Genomic DNA, 17067 nt, shown 5'->3' on the forward strand with positions numbered 1-17067 from the left:
TTTACCTTTACTAGGATAGTGGTCCCTAATTGGACAGGGTGCATACCTCTGCCAACTAGAGACCCAATTTCTAACAGGGAGCCAGTAGAACCAGGGGAGCTTCTTGAGGTGGGGGGTGATGTGAGTGCGCTTGGGAAGGTCTAGGATGAGTCTGTCCACTGAGCTCCTGTATGGTTTGTAGTCTCTTGAGGAGGAGTGCGATGATTCCTACATAGAGAGTGTTGCAGTAGTCCAGTAGATCCTTAGACTAAACTCATCCTATTATGTTTGTATTCCTAAGTAGTTTTCATGGTATCATCTTGAGAGCATCGTTTGCTAGTGACCTTTTTGCACCATTGTTGGAATCTCATTATCAGTCGTGTTTCCTCACTCTCATTATGAATGAACGCATGAATGAATAAATGAATATGCTGATTCTGTTAGACTAAAAATAATGAACAATTTAAAATAGTAAAAATTATCAGCATAAAATGACAGTACACCCTCAAGCTTCTTAAAAAAGGCCCATGGCTATGACCAAGTCAGCATGTCTGAAATCTCCAACAGGGATTTAGTGGTCTCTGAAGTCACAGTGCCATAGTTTATAAGAACAGTTTTTACAAAGGAAATCCTTGACTTAAAAGTAACATAGTCTCGTAATATATGAATGCATGTACATTTTCCCTTAAGAACACATGAACAAGTCCCCCCTTTTTCATACTTTATTATCAGCATTAGTAAGGTAGCAATGTGTAAAAGATAGTGGTCACTGCCAGCCTCATTATCTATGTGCTCCATGTGCCCACTGACTGCTAGCTTTGGTTGTGGAGTATCACCATGAAGAATCTCCTGAGAGGCCTGGTCTTACAGTGAATACCAACCCAAACAGGTACGTGGAGAAGAGGAATGCTTTTTGTGTAAATAGCCTTGTTATAGTCCTGTTGTGTGCATTTCTGTGTTTTCATGTATACTGATTTCCCTTTTGGACCCAATTTGGTTCTCCATCAGTTGCACATGTTAGTTGTTTTAGGCTGCTTCTGCTTTGCACAGACACACATAATACATTTGTTTTTGTGACATGATATTATTTTAGAAATATGCTGCACATATTATTTGTTATTCAGTGACTCTTCTTGTGATTCCGTCTGAACATTTTGTGCAAGGTCAAACAACATAGTAAACTGTTTTCTTGTGCCGGTCAGAAACATCTCATAACATTTTTAGACATAACATGGTAGCACAGCTGCAGTTTTCTAGCACAGTAGATCTTATCATATAAACCATCTCTCGCCTCCTTGGGTGGCAGAGAGGAGAATTCCAGCAGAGAGACCAGGGTTGGAATGGATGCAGCACCCTTGCATAAACTGAGTTTACTCCTATGATGCGGACCATCTAACTACACATGCCAGGTATGGGGTCCGGTGCTGATCCCAGAGATAACTAATACATCTTCGTGCTCACATAGTGAGGGTAGGCCTAGATAGCTACATAAGTTGCCATGGTTGGGTTGTTCATTGTTTACAGCCAGCTAGTAATGTTGATTACGTCACTTAGTTGTATTTGTCTACTTACCGCAGCATACTTACTTCAAAATAGACTACGATAGTTTCAATAAATATATTGTAAACTTCCTTCATTTCTTTCTTTTGTTTGCTATGAATATGCATAAGTGGGAAACAAAATCTATTTCCACTGTTCCCTTGGAGACTAGAGGTAAATATTCTAGGTTTGCCAAATTCACCTTCTACTCTGGAAAGGTTAGGAGTTCGGGTTCAGCTAGTTGGATTTGGGCCTACAGGTACTGATGTGGTACAGAGACTCATTCCCTTTATTGTGATGTCCTGTTCTCCCAAGGCACAGTTCTGCTTTCAAGCAGAGTCCCTCCAACACATGTTCCTTGATGACAATCATGACACGTGTTGTTGTGTTACGTGCACGTCATTACTCGTGTCATGGTAATGGTGTCCACCTGCTGTATTTTAGTCTGCAGGTTCACGCTGTTGGATTCTTGCATTGGGTGCTAAACAATTTCAGGTTAGTAGCCATATTCTATGTTTGTATGCAGAAGTGACAGTACATCTGATGTCTTGGAAATTGGCTTCAAACATTTCTGGACCCTTTGCTATCACAGTGCATATGGGGATGAAGTGCAATCCTCAGTGGTCAAACGTTATGGAATAATCCTCTGCCCTGAACTCTATTTCGAGGGTGATTACCATTCGGTTAATGAAATTCCAGATTTACTAACTTTTCAAACAGGTTTTCAACTAAGCACTATGTCTGGTTGCACTGACACTCTGTATTTCTAAGAAATCTGTATTATCATGCGTGTTCTTTTCTATTTCTGTGTAGTGCTCTTGAGAGTAGTGGGTAATATAGTTGTATACAAAACTCCTAAATATATAAATAATTAAAATAAAATTCTGAAACTTTGCAATGGAGCAAAAAAGAAACAGTCAATTTTGATGGCACCTGCAACACAGATGAGGAAAATTAGCTTTTGGCTCTGTCCGAATTGTTTTAATGTTTTATGACATTGGGAAATTTCAAAACAGGTTGTGATGCTAGATTTTCTTCATATATTGCAGTGACAGATTATCAACAAGGGTGAGTAGGTTGTGCCTACCCATTCTTAGCCATCGCATAATGCCCCTAACCACTGCACTGCTATTTATTTTATTTCTCTTTAATTTAGCAGTGTGCATGAAAAAGATAACTATTGTGATTTTATAAACACTGCCTGTTTGCAGTGCACATGGCCTCACTGGCTCCTGATGACAGGACAAAGAGGAGAGGGTGCTGGGGGGCTGAAGAACACTCAATCTAAAGAGAGTTGTTTAAAAACACAGCACTCTGTAGGTGGATGTATGGATTGTGCATGTCTGAGGAACATAATCCCACTATAGTACCCTCAAATATGCACAATGCATTTTATCTAGAAGATATACTGCACATGTCTCAGGCAGCACAGTTTATTTACAAAAATGGGGCTGCCAGGGTGCAGATAAGTGCATTCCTGTGCTTAAGGAGAATCCACAAAAATCAGCAATGAGGGGATATCTCTCACTGCCCCAGTTACTGGTAGGGCTGTGCTTACCGCTCTAGCAGGCACTGGTACTGAGTTTGAGATAGGTTTTCCCCTCTTTAATCCTGGCCATGCTGCTCTGGTTAGTTCCTTGTTTCCAGCACAGCAATATGGTACTGATGGCTGCAATTGACACCATTGTAGATTCACCAGCACAGAGAAAGAAAGGTGAGTAGATAAAAAGATCAAGTGTTGCTGTTCTCTTTATATGTGAGTGAGAGTGTGAGTAAGGGTGGGTCACTGTGTTTGTGAATGAATAAGTCTGACTGTAAATCGGTAAGGGTTTGAGTGAGTGAGTATGTGTGTGTATGTGAGTGTTTATGTCCCACTGGTCCTGGCCACTGTCCCATGGATCCACAAGACCAAATTCAGAGGAAGATCCTTCTCCCACCTTGCCGCCAAGGAGGAAGTGTGAGTGAGTTATTGAGTGTAAGGGGGAGAGAGTGAGAATCATTTACTGTGAAAAAGTGAGCATGAGTATGTGTGTATATGTAAGTGAGAATCAGTGGGTAAGAGTGAGTGAGGAAGTTTAAGTGAGTTAAAATGTATAAGGGGAAATTAGAGTGAGTTATTCTGTATGAGTGAAAAGGAGTGAAAGTGAGAGAAAGAATGGTAATGAGGAGCATGAAGGCGTTGGAAAGAATTAGTGAGGGTGAGTGAGTGAGTGAGTGGAATGTATGTGTGAAGGTGTGTTAGGTGTTTGAGTGTGCTACAGGCAATGGTACATAAAGTTATTCCTGGCTAATTGGGGACCCGAAGTCACACTATGTTACTAGAATACTGGAAGTAATTCTTGGCACAAGTGAGAGTCCCTGTGGCAAAAGACAGGCCCTGGCATACCGAAGGCAGCTCTAGGTTTATGGGGCAGCTATGGTAATCTGCTATGGTATATTGGAGGAAATCCTTGGCCTCAAGAAGGGAAACAATGGCATATTTAGGATGGGGGGGAAAGCCATAAGAAAATACTGCCCCTGAGGTAGGTAACTTTTTTAATATGCGTCACCATGGTATGAGGGAGTATGAATGGCAAAATTCTAGTACTGATATACTGTACATAATTCTTGGTATTAGGAGGCACCCATGGCATATACGTGGCACTCTTTAAAAATGTTGCTTATGGAACACTGGAGATAATTATCAGCATTTATGGGAGGGGGACCCATGACAAATTAAAAAAATATGGGGTGAACCCTCGATAAGCATTGAGTTTCCTTGACACATCATGAAACTACTGAAATGTTTCCAACAAATCATCAAGCTTATTTGCACTTTATGTGAAAATTGATGTTTAAAATGCTACATTTGACTACATTTTTCCCAAAATGTCACTGTGCTCCCTCACCAGAATTCAGGTCAAGTATTATGCCCTCCCCATGACCACTTTTAAAAGTCACTCACTGACTACTGAGGTATTGCTTATGAATACATGTAAACAAGCCCTGGAAATGTTAACATTAAAGTCCGATTACAATAATAAACCTTTAAAAAAAGAAATGTAATGGATTTAAAATAAAGAGGGAATATATTTTTAAAATTTTTATTTACAGCCAAAATAAGGTGAAATTATATTGAGTCATGTTTAGCCAGGTGAAAACATTAAGTGCTCCTTGCTCTATTATACAAGCAAAAATTATAGAAATGCATTTTGTGTTTTTTGCTCTGGCCTACAGACTGATTTAGCTATCTGATCAGCCTCATCTAATAAAACAAATCATACAGAACAATGCATGCATACTGGAGCTTTGAATCAGCCATCTTTATTAATTGGTCTGGCCAGCTGTCATTCACATTTTACCACCACCCATTACAGCATACAGCAAGAGGCAGCTAATTTCAGCTATTGGTTCACTTGCTGTTTGAAGTGACAGCATTTTTCCTCATCCCATGTAAGACCTAGCACTCTTGCTACTAATCAGTGCTTAAGTACTTGTGTTCTCTACATAGCAAAATTAGCTGACACCTAAATTGCACATTTAATTTCCTTATAAGTCCCTAGTAAGTGGTAATACCTGTACCATGGGCCTGTAAATTACATGCCACTTGTATGCAGCAGCACTAATTGTGCCAGCCACAAAAGTAGCCCTGCAAGAGTACTCCTCAGCCTTCCACAACAACCTCTAGTTTAGTTTTAAACTGCGATTTCATCCTGCCAAATTAAATCTTTTTGCCAGGCCTAAAAATGTAATTTTATTACTACCCCTAAGATATGCCCCAAAGGCTCATAGGGCGGGTGCATGTATTTTCAAATCTAAGACGTGGGTTTAAGATTCACATGTCCTGAAAGTAAAAAACTCCTAAAGTCGTTTTTCACTGTTGTAAGGCCTATGTCTCCCATAGACTAGCACTGGATTGCCTTATAACAATTAAGAAATGCTAACTTCAGAGTGATAGCAGAGTAATTTAAAATTATCTTTAATGGTAAAATCGGATTTTAGATGAAATTTTGAAAATACCCCTTTTAGAAAGTTGACATTCCCCTGCCTAAAGTTTCCGGCGCCTTCCTATGAGTTTCTAGCTGCCTGTGCTGCATAAATACTTCTACACATCACCTATAAATTAAGCCTGATTGCTCTCCGGCCACGCTACCAGAGGGTTAAGCACAGGTTGTTTTAGTGACTTTTGTGGGTCATCTTGACAAGGTCTTGCTTGAGTGGTGTTTCCATCCCTCTCAATCAATAACACAATTTCTTACAACATGTGTACATTCGCTAAACAAAAGAAGTGCTCTATAGTGCTGGGGCTGGAGTACGAATGCTTTTATTTACCATTTTTTTTCATTACTTATCCTTTCCTCTTTTTTTCAATCATCCTTGTGTGTTTTAGCTACAGCTCCATGAAACAGTAATGCAAAGCCAATACTACTTTTTCTGCACAACAATAAGAATCAATTAATGAACATTAAAACGAAAAGGGGTGTCTCATTCTATACCTGTTCTAAGTACACCTATCAGATCAGGCGCACCGTCACTGTTCCATTAAAATCATATGCACTGCAATTGCGCTCTTATGGCCGCAATGTTTAGAGGGCCTTTTTAAAAAAAAACAATTTTTGAGTATGCTTTCAATAAAAAAAGAAAAGTAATATTCAGCGTCATCTTGTCAAATTCAGACCTATTGGCTTTACTAATGCTGTTTTTTTTCACCAATGCGAAGTAAATGTAAAAATTCCGATGACCTCCCAAGCGAACGCATCAAGGAAGTCGTTTGAAAAGCATCCAGCCTCCAACTTCAACAACTCCAACAAACTTTTCTGCTCTTCTGCAATACGAACTTGATTTACGCGACTTTGATGGGGGAACGTTTTCTATTTTCAGCCCTCTGATTGATGCAGTGTGGCTGCTTACTTTCAGATATGGAATGGGAAGGGAAAAGCGCTCGTTTGCAAATGCATTCCGACTGGTATTACAAACTCGTTTTAACTTCAGTATCTAACGTAGACTTTTTCACTTCTGTTGGATCTTCATGCAACTGTTGGCTCGACGGTGTTTATTTGAACGAACCTTGACATTTTGTCTTGAAAATGCATAATTAAATAACTGGCACTGTGTATTTTGTCAGCATCAGACTATACTGGGATGGAACTTCTATGGAACTCACAATAAGAGGACATAAAAAGCCAATTGAGGAATCATGGCTTTCCAAATGAGTTAAAAGTTAAATATTGTTCACTTTTAAAATGCAGGACTGAAAAGCTGCAACAACCAAATAACTAATAAAAGGGGTACTTACCGGGACAGATTGAGGAACCAAAGTATGTCCAAAAAGATACCCAAATTATTTGTTCCCTTTAGCATTTGTCAGCAATTTTCAACACTGCTAGTATGTTTATTGTTGTTCTGGTCCCTTTTCTAAATCCTGTTTGATAAACTGGGATCAGGTTTAACTTATCTGACCACTTGATCAGGTCTGCCAGAATCATTGATGCATGGGGGCTCATTTATGAGCCCCTGCGTCACTTTTGCGCCACCGGTGCGTCACTTTTTGTGACGCACCAGTGGCGTAAAACATGCGCCATGATGCGCCATATTTACAAAGTGACGCATCTACCTAGATGCGTCACTTTGTAAACCCCTGCGCTACATCATACCTGCGTCAGGTATAATGTATGCAGGGTGGGCGTTCCCACGTAAGTAAGCATCGTAGAAGTGACGCAGTGAAATCTACGAGATTTCACTGCGCCACTTCTAGGGTGCAAATGCGTCAATATCTTACGCCTGCCTCACAGCAGGCGTAAGACTGACGCAGGCCCTTTCACATGGGGCTTGCCCCATGTGAAAGGACACATTGCTGGAGTTGCGTCACTTTTGTGACACACTCCAGCAATGCGTCACTTTTGCGCCTACAGATACGTCAGAAATACTGACGTATCTGTGACTCCTTGCGACATGACACGTCATACTGTAAATATGACGCATCATTGGAGTCGCAGGGAGGGCGCAGTGAAAAGTGACGCATCACTGTTTTCACGCAGTGATGCGTCACTTTTCATAAATGAGGCCCATAGTATTTAGCTTTGACGTCAAGCAGTGCGATGAGTCTATAATTTGCCGGGTTTGTTCGATCTACCCCTTTGTAAATTGGGTTTATTACTGAACCTAGCCAGCTTGGTGGGGCGCTGCCAAGAAGATCTACTCCTTTAAATAATATGGAGAGATGAGTTTCCCAAATTGTTGTATCACATTTAAAGATGGCTTGGGTGATGCCTTTTAGTTCAGTTGCCCCGTCTCTTCTTCCTCTCTTTATGGTGTTGCTGGTGTCTTCAGTTAAGTGTTTGTGATGGGAGATTATTTCTGTGCAAGGAAAGCTTTTTATTACTGCGCCTGATGTTGCTTTTATCCTTGCTCCTGTGTGTTTTGCTTTGTTGGTTAGTTGTTCAATATGCAGAGTTCTCCCTTCGAATCTTTTGGACAGAAAATCTGCCCAGACTTCCTCTTGAGCGTATGAATTATTTAGGATTTTCATTGGCCTACTCAGAATGTTTAAAAGTCGCAGAACGCACTTGTGTTTTTTGCCATTAATTACTAATTTAGCCCAGTTTGCCTCACACTTTGTTTTCTTTTCTTCCCAGTGTAATTTTGTGTACTCCTTTCTCAATTGGCGTACTTTTATCCCATCCTGGTTGGTCTGTGTCTGTTGTTTTGATGTGCCTAACGACTTTTCTTAATTCTCGTTTTAATATTTTCATTTTACTTGAGGTGGCATTGTTTACCTGAAGTGAAGAGGATAACAGCATTTGCACGTAGATTCCTTTAATACAGAAACTCGTTACCAAGCAACACAACATTACCATCCCTATTTTCCTCTTGGGGCAGCCTGTCATTAGTGATGTCAGGTTAGTTGTAAAGTCTATCCAGGAACTTATAGGGTTGGTATTTTTGTTGCAGCTGGTCCTTCCTAAGGCCATTATTGTATAGTTAAAATCTTGTAGTGATGCATTAGTCCACTTCAGATGTTTTAGGTTTGTTTTGTTTACAGTGCCTTCCAGTACCGGGGTGTTTGTATGCCTGCTGGGATTCAACCTAAGATGTATATGCTGGTGGTTATGATCACTTTGAGTTGAGAAGTTGAGAGAAAATTGAGCTAAGCGTGGCATCAGGGAAAGTTAGATGATTGTGTAATCAAGTATTGAATGGGCACTGGCTCCATAAAATGAGAATTTTGGGGGGAATCCTCTGTTGTGTGCCCGTTAACTAATCTCATTCCCAGGCACACTTATGTTGTCACAAGTTCCCAGCCTATATCGTCTGGGTGGTATGTCGGAAGTTGGTATTGCGATGGCACATCCCAGTATATTGTCTGACGCCAGATTTTCATCCTCATCGGTGTATGGATCAGATTGGCATTGAAATTGCCTGTTAGAATTATGTTCCAGAGAGAATGCTAATTTCTTACCTCTGAGACTGTTGTTAGTAGTAGTAAGCTTAGTCCTTTTTTCTTGTTGGAACTTGGTTGTATGTATACATTGATCGGTAATACTCTTCTTGATTTGTAAATCGTATTGAAACTGAATTTGATTATTTGCAGACTGGGATCAAGCGATTTAAGTTAGTCAGATTTGAGGTCAAGTAATGTGGACACGTAGACTGCCAATCCTCCCTTTGGGTAACCATAGCACTCCTTTTTTTCAGCTTCTACAAAGTAGTGAGTGTAGCTCATGTCTCTTGGAGTGCTATCATATCATATGCTTTCCAATCTTGGGGTAGGTCTTTTTTGCACCCGCTATTTTCCGTGAGAGGAGATGTAGAACGTCTTTCTTTGTCTTTCTTGGTCTGATGTCCATGAGTCAATCTACCTTGTGTGAGTTTTATGTATTGGCTACCCAGTTCCACTGTTTTAGGTTAGGGTCAATTTGTGTGTCGAGGTTACACATCTTTGGTGAGCGATTTGGGCTACTTCCTCGTGCATTCTGTACGACCGAGTAAACTTTAGTTTTCCCCAGTGGTTTCATTGGGGGTTGTGGCTTTTGATGGTGGGTTTTTACCATTAGGGGTTGGGGATAGTGTTTTTTTGTTTGCTTTGTTATTTTTATGCCCCATGTTTCAAAGTGTTGGGTGTGATTCAATATCAGTTGTGCTATGTCTTTATTCTGCCATGTTGTTAATGTGTGTTATGCTCATTTGAAATCCTTGTTAGGTAGGAATTCCACTGTTAACAAGTCTATGGATTCTATATGATTCAGTCCTGGGATTTCAGCGGTCAGTTTTAGTATGTTCCCCCTGTTAAGGGTGTCATGTCGGCCTTGTGAAGTGCATAGTGGAGTGAAGCTGATTTGTTGCGTGTCCTTGTTATTTGGAAGGGAGATATTCCTGGTTGGATAAGAACACCCAACCTTTTCTAACGAATTACAATTTATATGAGTTTGTATTGCCTCCATTGGGTTTGTTTGGGGTATAATTCTGTCTGTTTGCCAGTTTTCTTTTTTTGTGCTTTCATCTGGGGCGATGTTGTGGCAGAACTGATGGTCTTCTGTCTGATTTGTTTCTTGGTCGTCCCGGGTGGTCTCTGTGGAGCTGATCATTTGGGATTTTGTGGGTCTGGCATTCCGGAAATGTCTGTCGTACCTCACATTTTTTAAACCACCCATTTGATCTCGTTCGTATAATTGTTTTTGATGTTGCTTGTTGTTTTGTCCTGGTTTTGAAGGAAGTTACCAGAGCCGCAGTGTTGTTAGGACATTGCATTTTTGGACTGGTCTGCGATCTGTTGCTTGATGCCTTTTTGTTTTTTTGTAGTCTTGTTTCTTTCTCGGCTACATTATAGACATCATTGGCATAGTTTGTTGTTGTAGCCTCCAGTATATTTGGCTGAGGTTGGACATGATTTTTCTGTTCTGTCTGTTTTTTCCATATCCCATTTGGTTGGGCCCACATTGTCTGCTTTGCTGGTATATTGGGCTTCAAGTGAGCTGTGATCTACCGTGCTGTCTAGGTTTTTTTAATATGGGGTATGTTCTTGGTCAATTTTGGCATGTTACTTGAGTTATTTGTTTCCTTGCTTTTCTGTGGTGTTTTTTTTTTGCCTTCCCGATGGCCTTCCCTTTTTTCGTCTTGGGTGTTTACACCTGTTTCTTGTATCTTATCCTCGTTCGTGTTTACCGTTGACAGATCCTCTTTGCTTCAGGGAGTCTGTTGCTCCTCCTGTGGATTTGTGGTCCGTTCAGTTTCCCTACCCTTGTGTTTTTTTTACCACTTGGTTCATATGATTTGTCTTCCTGTTTCTTATTATCTTTATCTTTATAATCTTCTTGTGAATGGCATTTGTTGACCATTGGAATATTCACTAGATGTGCTTTTTTGATTTTTATTGTTTCTTCCAAATTGCTGGTAAAGAACTTAGTTTGTCTATGATTGGCCCACATTGGCATGTTGCTTGCTTTGCGGTATTGATCACTTGTACCTTTGTTACTAAATTGGTGAGTTTTTCAAGTTTGTCGTTAATTCCTGAGATGTATGTAGCCATTATGTTCATTAGGTCTATTTGTATGCCTAGTTTTTTGGATTGCATTACTGTTAGAACCGACGGTCTCTAGTTGGCAGAGGTATACTCTTCTGACAAATAGGGACCTACCAACTCCAGTCAGGGCAAGGGGATTACACACTCAGATAACCCCTGCTACCCCCTTGGTAGCTTGGCAGAGCAGACAGGCTTATCCCAGAGGCAGTGTGTTAAGCATTTATGACCACATACAGTAATAAAGTGAGTACACTACAGATGGACACGACACAGAAGTTATTATAAAAATAGTATTTCTATATAAGGCTTAGCACAAGACCAAATAATGACAAAAATATACCACAGTCTTAATAAATACTCTTTGGAAGGAAAAATAATAGTTCAAGTAAGGTTTCTTCTTGGCAAGTAGTTCTTTAGCAACAAAATTAAGTATTCTTCTGAAACACAGTTCTTTGGCAACAATGTAACCCCCACAGGAGTCACACGACGTCGAGTCTACTATATTCCCAAGGTTCGGCGTCGACCGCGAGAAGCGCTACGTCGAGCCTGGAGTTGCAACAGACCCCACAAACACAGTACCTTTGGGAATGAAGAAAACGATGATCCACGGCGTCGAGATGTCGGCGTCGAGGTCGGCGTCGATCGTGCCTCGGATTCGGGTCGATCCCCAGTGGCGTCGAGGGCCGGAGTAGCGCTCACGGCGTCGAGATCAGCGTCGATCGTACCTCGGGGTCGGGTCAATCCGCAGCGGCGTCGAGGGATGTCGGGCCGGAGCAGCGCTCACGGCGTCGAGTCGATGCGATCAGCAGCGGCGTCGGGACGGGGTCGCTTGGAGGTGGAGCCGATACTCACTCCTCACTGGCGTCGATACCGGCGTCGAGACGGGGTCACTTGGAGCCGGGACCGATACCCACTGCTCACTGGCGTTGCTGCTGGCGTCAATCGGGCCCGGCGGCCGGCGTCGAAGGCTCGGGACACTGGAGCCGTTACTCACGATGTCGAGCTGGATTCGGCGGCGGCGGCGAGACTGCAGATTTTCCCTTGTGTACTGGAAACAACACTTTCCAGCAATTCAGCAATTCAGTAGATGGTGAAGTCCTTTGGCCCTGTGACTTCAACAGGAGACTGGCACTCTTCCAGCCCTTGGAGATTTTCTAGCAAGCTTTTAGAGAGTACACACCAAGTTCCTCTCTCCTTGTTCCTTGGCAAAAATAAAGAAGCAGCTTTCAGGTTCCTCCACAGCAAAACAGCACTCTGGCAGAAAGGGGAGGCAAGTCCTTAGATCAGCAGGCTTCTTGACCTTGGTACAGGTTTCCTTGTCAGAAGTGATCTGAGTTCTTGGTTCAGGGGTCCTTCTCTTATACCCCTTTTCTCCTTTGTTCCCTTTGTCCAAGCCGGGAAATTCCCCCCATCTCAGGTTCGTTGTGGGTGTTGCCAGGCAGAGGCACCTGGCCTATTCACTGAGCAGGGCAGAGTCCTCAGCCGCCCAGCAGGAGACGGAGCCAGTATTGTCGCTGACAGGAGCAGGGCTATCAGTCGCCCAGCAGGAGGTGGAGCCAGCATTGTGTCAGGCAGGGCAGGCTACTCTTCCCTCGCTCTATGTGTAAATGCCTCATTCACCCCACACTGACTCATTGAGACCTCTGGAGCCACCCAGCCCCTGACACACACACCAAACCAGCAGAGACCGGTGGATAGTTGGACAAGAAAATAGCCACTTTCTAAAAGGGCTATTTTCAAACATAGAATTTAAAAACCATCCATCCTAAAGGGTGTGTTATTAAATTCTGAGTTCAGGGATACTAAACTCGACCTGCTACCATGCTCCCTGAGTCAGATAGATTATAATGGAGTTAATAATCAGTCTGCCCAGTCTGGCCTATTGGAGGCAGGTAGCCCTTCAGTAGTGAAAAACAAAAATGGCTGTAATTCACTACTAGGTCATGCCACACACATCAGGGCATGACCTACCTTTTACCCACAATGCACCCAGCCCTAGGGCCTACCATAGAGGTGTCTGAAATGTGGCAAAGTGAAGGTTTAGAGACTGGCAAGTAGGTTTCCTAGCCAAGTCGACATGGCAGTCAGGGACTGCCCGCAGGCGCTGCGGTGGCAGGCCTGAGACACATTTTACAAGCTGCTTCTGTGGGTGGCACAACCAGTGCTGCAAGCCCACCAGCAGCAGTTAACTTCCATGCCCTTGGCACACGCAGTGCACTAGACTAGGGTCTGAACAGTAAGTCAACCAAGCCAATCATGGTAACACCAATCAATGTAACAATTTAACATAGGGAGCACTTGCACTATGGCACTGATCAGCAGTGGCACAGTGCCCAAAGTAATAATCCAGCAAAAACATCGTAAACAGAGGAGGCAAACAGAAAATAATGGAGGAGAGACTCATGCCAATGATGCCAGGTCTAACAATTACCATTGCTCTTGTTAAGTTTTTTAGAATGTGTAATAATGAGATGAAGAGATCTGACTGGCTGCACGAGTCTCCTAGTAAATGTTCTTCTATTTCATTTTGTTCCTTATTTTTAGTACTGAAATTTTGTTTTAGATGTTTTTTTCTCTTCTCTTCGTCTGGGTGTTCAAATTCCAACCTATTGTAAGTCAATGTTTGGGCAGATGCACTAGAGATGGTCCAATTATCAATTAGTGTTATATCAACCCTTCTTGATACTGTATCCTTAGTTGGGACTGTGATAATACTAAATTTTGTTTTCCTGGACCTTTGTTTGTGTGTTCCTTATTGAATGTTTGTTCATCCATTGCTTAAAGGAATACCCCATTACCTGAAAGAGAGAAAGATCTTAGCCATGAGTTTTCTCTGTTGTCTGCTTGTAGCGTGGCATCTATATTTAATGCCTGGGGGTTTACCGGCGTTTTGGTTATTCTTGGCATGGAATGTTTATTTTTTGTCCTGTTTAGCTGTGTCGTAGTTATTGGGTTTTTGTCGTATTCTAGGTTTTCCAGTATCCCACTTTTGTTTTGCAGATGAGTCTATTGTTTTTTGTTCCTCTTGTTGGTTCCTTCATCTTGACCCCACAGGGGACCAACAGCATGTATTTGCGGCTTGGTTGTTATTAGGTTGTTGAATATTTAGCTGAGTGCCTCAGTGTGCACTATCAGTGGGAAGGCTAAACTCTTGCTTTGCTTGATCCCTTGGCTGATTTCCTTGTACAAAGTGTCTTTTGATTTGGCAGACATCAAGTCTAAGTGGGGTTGGCTCCCATTGGGATTTGTTTTTTGTGGGACCTGGGGTGTTACAAGACCTGTCACGTTTCCTGGCAGTGAGTCAATTGTGTCTCCTGGATCTTTTAGGAAGCTGAATTTTGAACTTGGGTTTGTTTTCCCGAACATAGTTAAGACTGGTGATATAAGTGGGCTCCTTTGAATGGCACCTGCTTCTTTTGTCATGCTTGTTTGTATTTGTTTGCTTGTTTGTTTTTGTTTTTTTGCATATCCATTTCTGGTTGGAGTTTGTCTGCCCAGGAGTCTGCCTTATCCTTCCTGATCTCATTTGTTTACCTGTTTCCCCTGTCTGGGGTATGTTTAAAAAAATAAATAAATAGGCTTGTTATACTTAGTGTTGGTGCCCTCCATTGCTTTACTACTGCCTTGCTTTCTCTCTTCTTTTTACCACCAACCTAGGGTGATGCTGTGGCTGTGTATATATCCTACTGGCAGTCACCAGTAGGTAGTTATAGTTAGGACCCAGTTTCCATAGGAAACTCGTTTTTTGTTTTCCCAAGAACTTTGGCGCCGGTTGACGAATCTTCGCGAAATTTTCAAAACTCGTCGGGCGCTCCGGTCAGCTCCTATCCTGAAAGTTTCGGGGTGATTTGGTAAGCGGGGGCCGGGAAAAAAGGGGGGTCCCAAAACGTGTTTTCTCCATGTTATTTCCCATAGGAAACTTTAGACACGACTACAGCCTGAACCTCTGAACGGAATTACACTAAATTTGGCAAAAAGGTAGCCCTTGGTTTAGAAAGAGGCTTTTTTGTTAAATAGTGTAAATCCGTTCAGTAGGTCCTGAGAAATTAAAAAAATAGAGGTCAAAAAATGCATTTCCCATAGGAAACTTTAGAAACGGCTACAGCTCGAACTGCTGAATGGAATTACACCAAATTGGGCAAAAAGGTAGTGCTTGGTACAGAAAGCGCCCTTTTTTTTCAGTAGTTGCTAAGAAAATCTAAAAATAAAAGTTTCGATATCTATGGCGGACCCTTCAGACCACGAGCTGCATTCTAATTGGCTGTCAACACTCCAAACCAGGAACCGGAGTCACAAGAAAACAGAAAAACAATTGTGTAAAACAAGAAAAGGGGGCAGGGTAGAAACACCCTGACCCCCTAGGCCTGCTCAGGGGGTCCCACAAGGACCCACAGGGCCCAAAAAAGCATTTTTTTAAAAAGAAAATCGTCCGAATTCGCGCTGGGTGGGCGAATCTGGCCAAAAATGTTTAAAAAAATGAAGCGCTGGCTCCCGCGCTTCATGGTATTGAAGCCCCCGGGTGGACTAGGTCCCAGCGGCATTGAACAAAATGTGTGTGTGGGGCCCCAATCCCCCCCCCACATTGCCCCGGGGACCGATACCTCCCCAGGGCTTGATTACATAAATGTGGGGGGGCACGCAGCCCCCCAGCCCCGGGGACCACCACCCACCAGGGCTAATTTTAAAATGTGGGGGGCCTCAAAGGCCACCCAAGCCCCGGGGACCGCCACCCCAGGGGCTTTTAAAATAAAGAATTAAACTTGCGTGGGGGGGCTCGTGCCCCCCACATGCCCCAGGGACCACCACCTCCCCGGGGCTGTGCTTTGGATGGGAGGGGGGCTGCATGGCCCCCCTCCTGGAAGCAGTGATGGCCCTGGGGACCACCACCCCCCAGGGCCGGCTCCTGCAGTGTCCCAGGGTGCCCACCCCCGGGACACTGCTGTTTGCTATGGCAAGGCGGGAGTCTTGCGGCTCCCGCCCTGTCATAGGAAACCTGCTCTCTCTTCCAAAATTCAAACCAGATTGCTTTTCCACATAGGGAGCTGCATGTTAGCAGCTCCCCGTGTGGAAATGCGGACATTGGGGCTCCCCCCATAATAATTTTTTAAAAATAATAAATTATGCAAAGGCCGGCCCCTGGGGGATGGGGGTCCCCGGGGCCATAAATGGCCTGAGGAGGGGGGGCACACATCTGCCCTCCATAATAATAAAAAAAAATATTTGGCCATGCCTCGGGGGATGGGGTCCCCAGGGCCGGAATTGGCCTCGGCAGGGGGGCCCATGCGGCCCCCTTCCCATTAATATATATATATATATTTTATTGGGGGTCAGGATGGGGTCCCCAGGGCCCCAAAAAAGTAATAAGAAGGGGGGCCACACAGCCCCCTTCCCCCAAAAATAATTATAAAACAGACACGATCGTGCTGGAGGCCCTGCCCCCTCCCAGCAACACTGTGCAAACGCGCCCTGTGGCGCGTTTTAAGTTGGGGAATTAATTCCCCTTCAATACTGGGGGTCCCTGGGTGCCAACTAGCCCACCAGGTACCTCCTGTAAGCACCACAGGGCTGCGTTGCAGAGAGGTGGTCCAGGCCAAGCCCCTTTTTACACCTCTCTGCAACCCAGCTCTGTGGCACTTACTGAAGGTACCTGGTGGGCTAGTTGGACCCCAGGGACCCTCATGATTCAAGGGGACTTAAGAGGGTGTGTTTGCAGAGTGGTGGAGAAAGGGGCATGGCCTTTGTCTACCTCTCACCAATCCCACTGCATGGGGGTTACTGGAGGTAAAAGGTAGGCAAGTTGGCGCCAGGGAGCGCGTTTGTAGAGTGGTGGGCAAAGTGGGTGTGGTCTGCTACGAGTACTTACCAAATGCTGCTGTGTGGGACTGACTGGAGGTAATAGTTTGGGAAGTCGGCCACCAAGGATGTCCTCAGGGGCCAACTACCCCTCTTGTTACCTCCATTAAGTCCCACACAGTGGGATTGCTAAGACGTCTTCAGAGGCCATGGCCCCTTTCTCTACCACTCTGCAAACGTGCCTCGTGGCAGACTAC

The sequence above is a fragment of the Triturus cristatus genome, chromosome 9 (assembly GCF_964204655.1).
Source record: "Triturus cristatus chromosome 9, aTriCri1.1, whole genome shotgun sequence".
Lineage (NCBI taxonomy): Eukaryota > Metazoa > Chordata > Amphibia > Caudata > Salamandridae > Triturus > Triturus cristatus.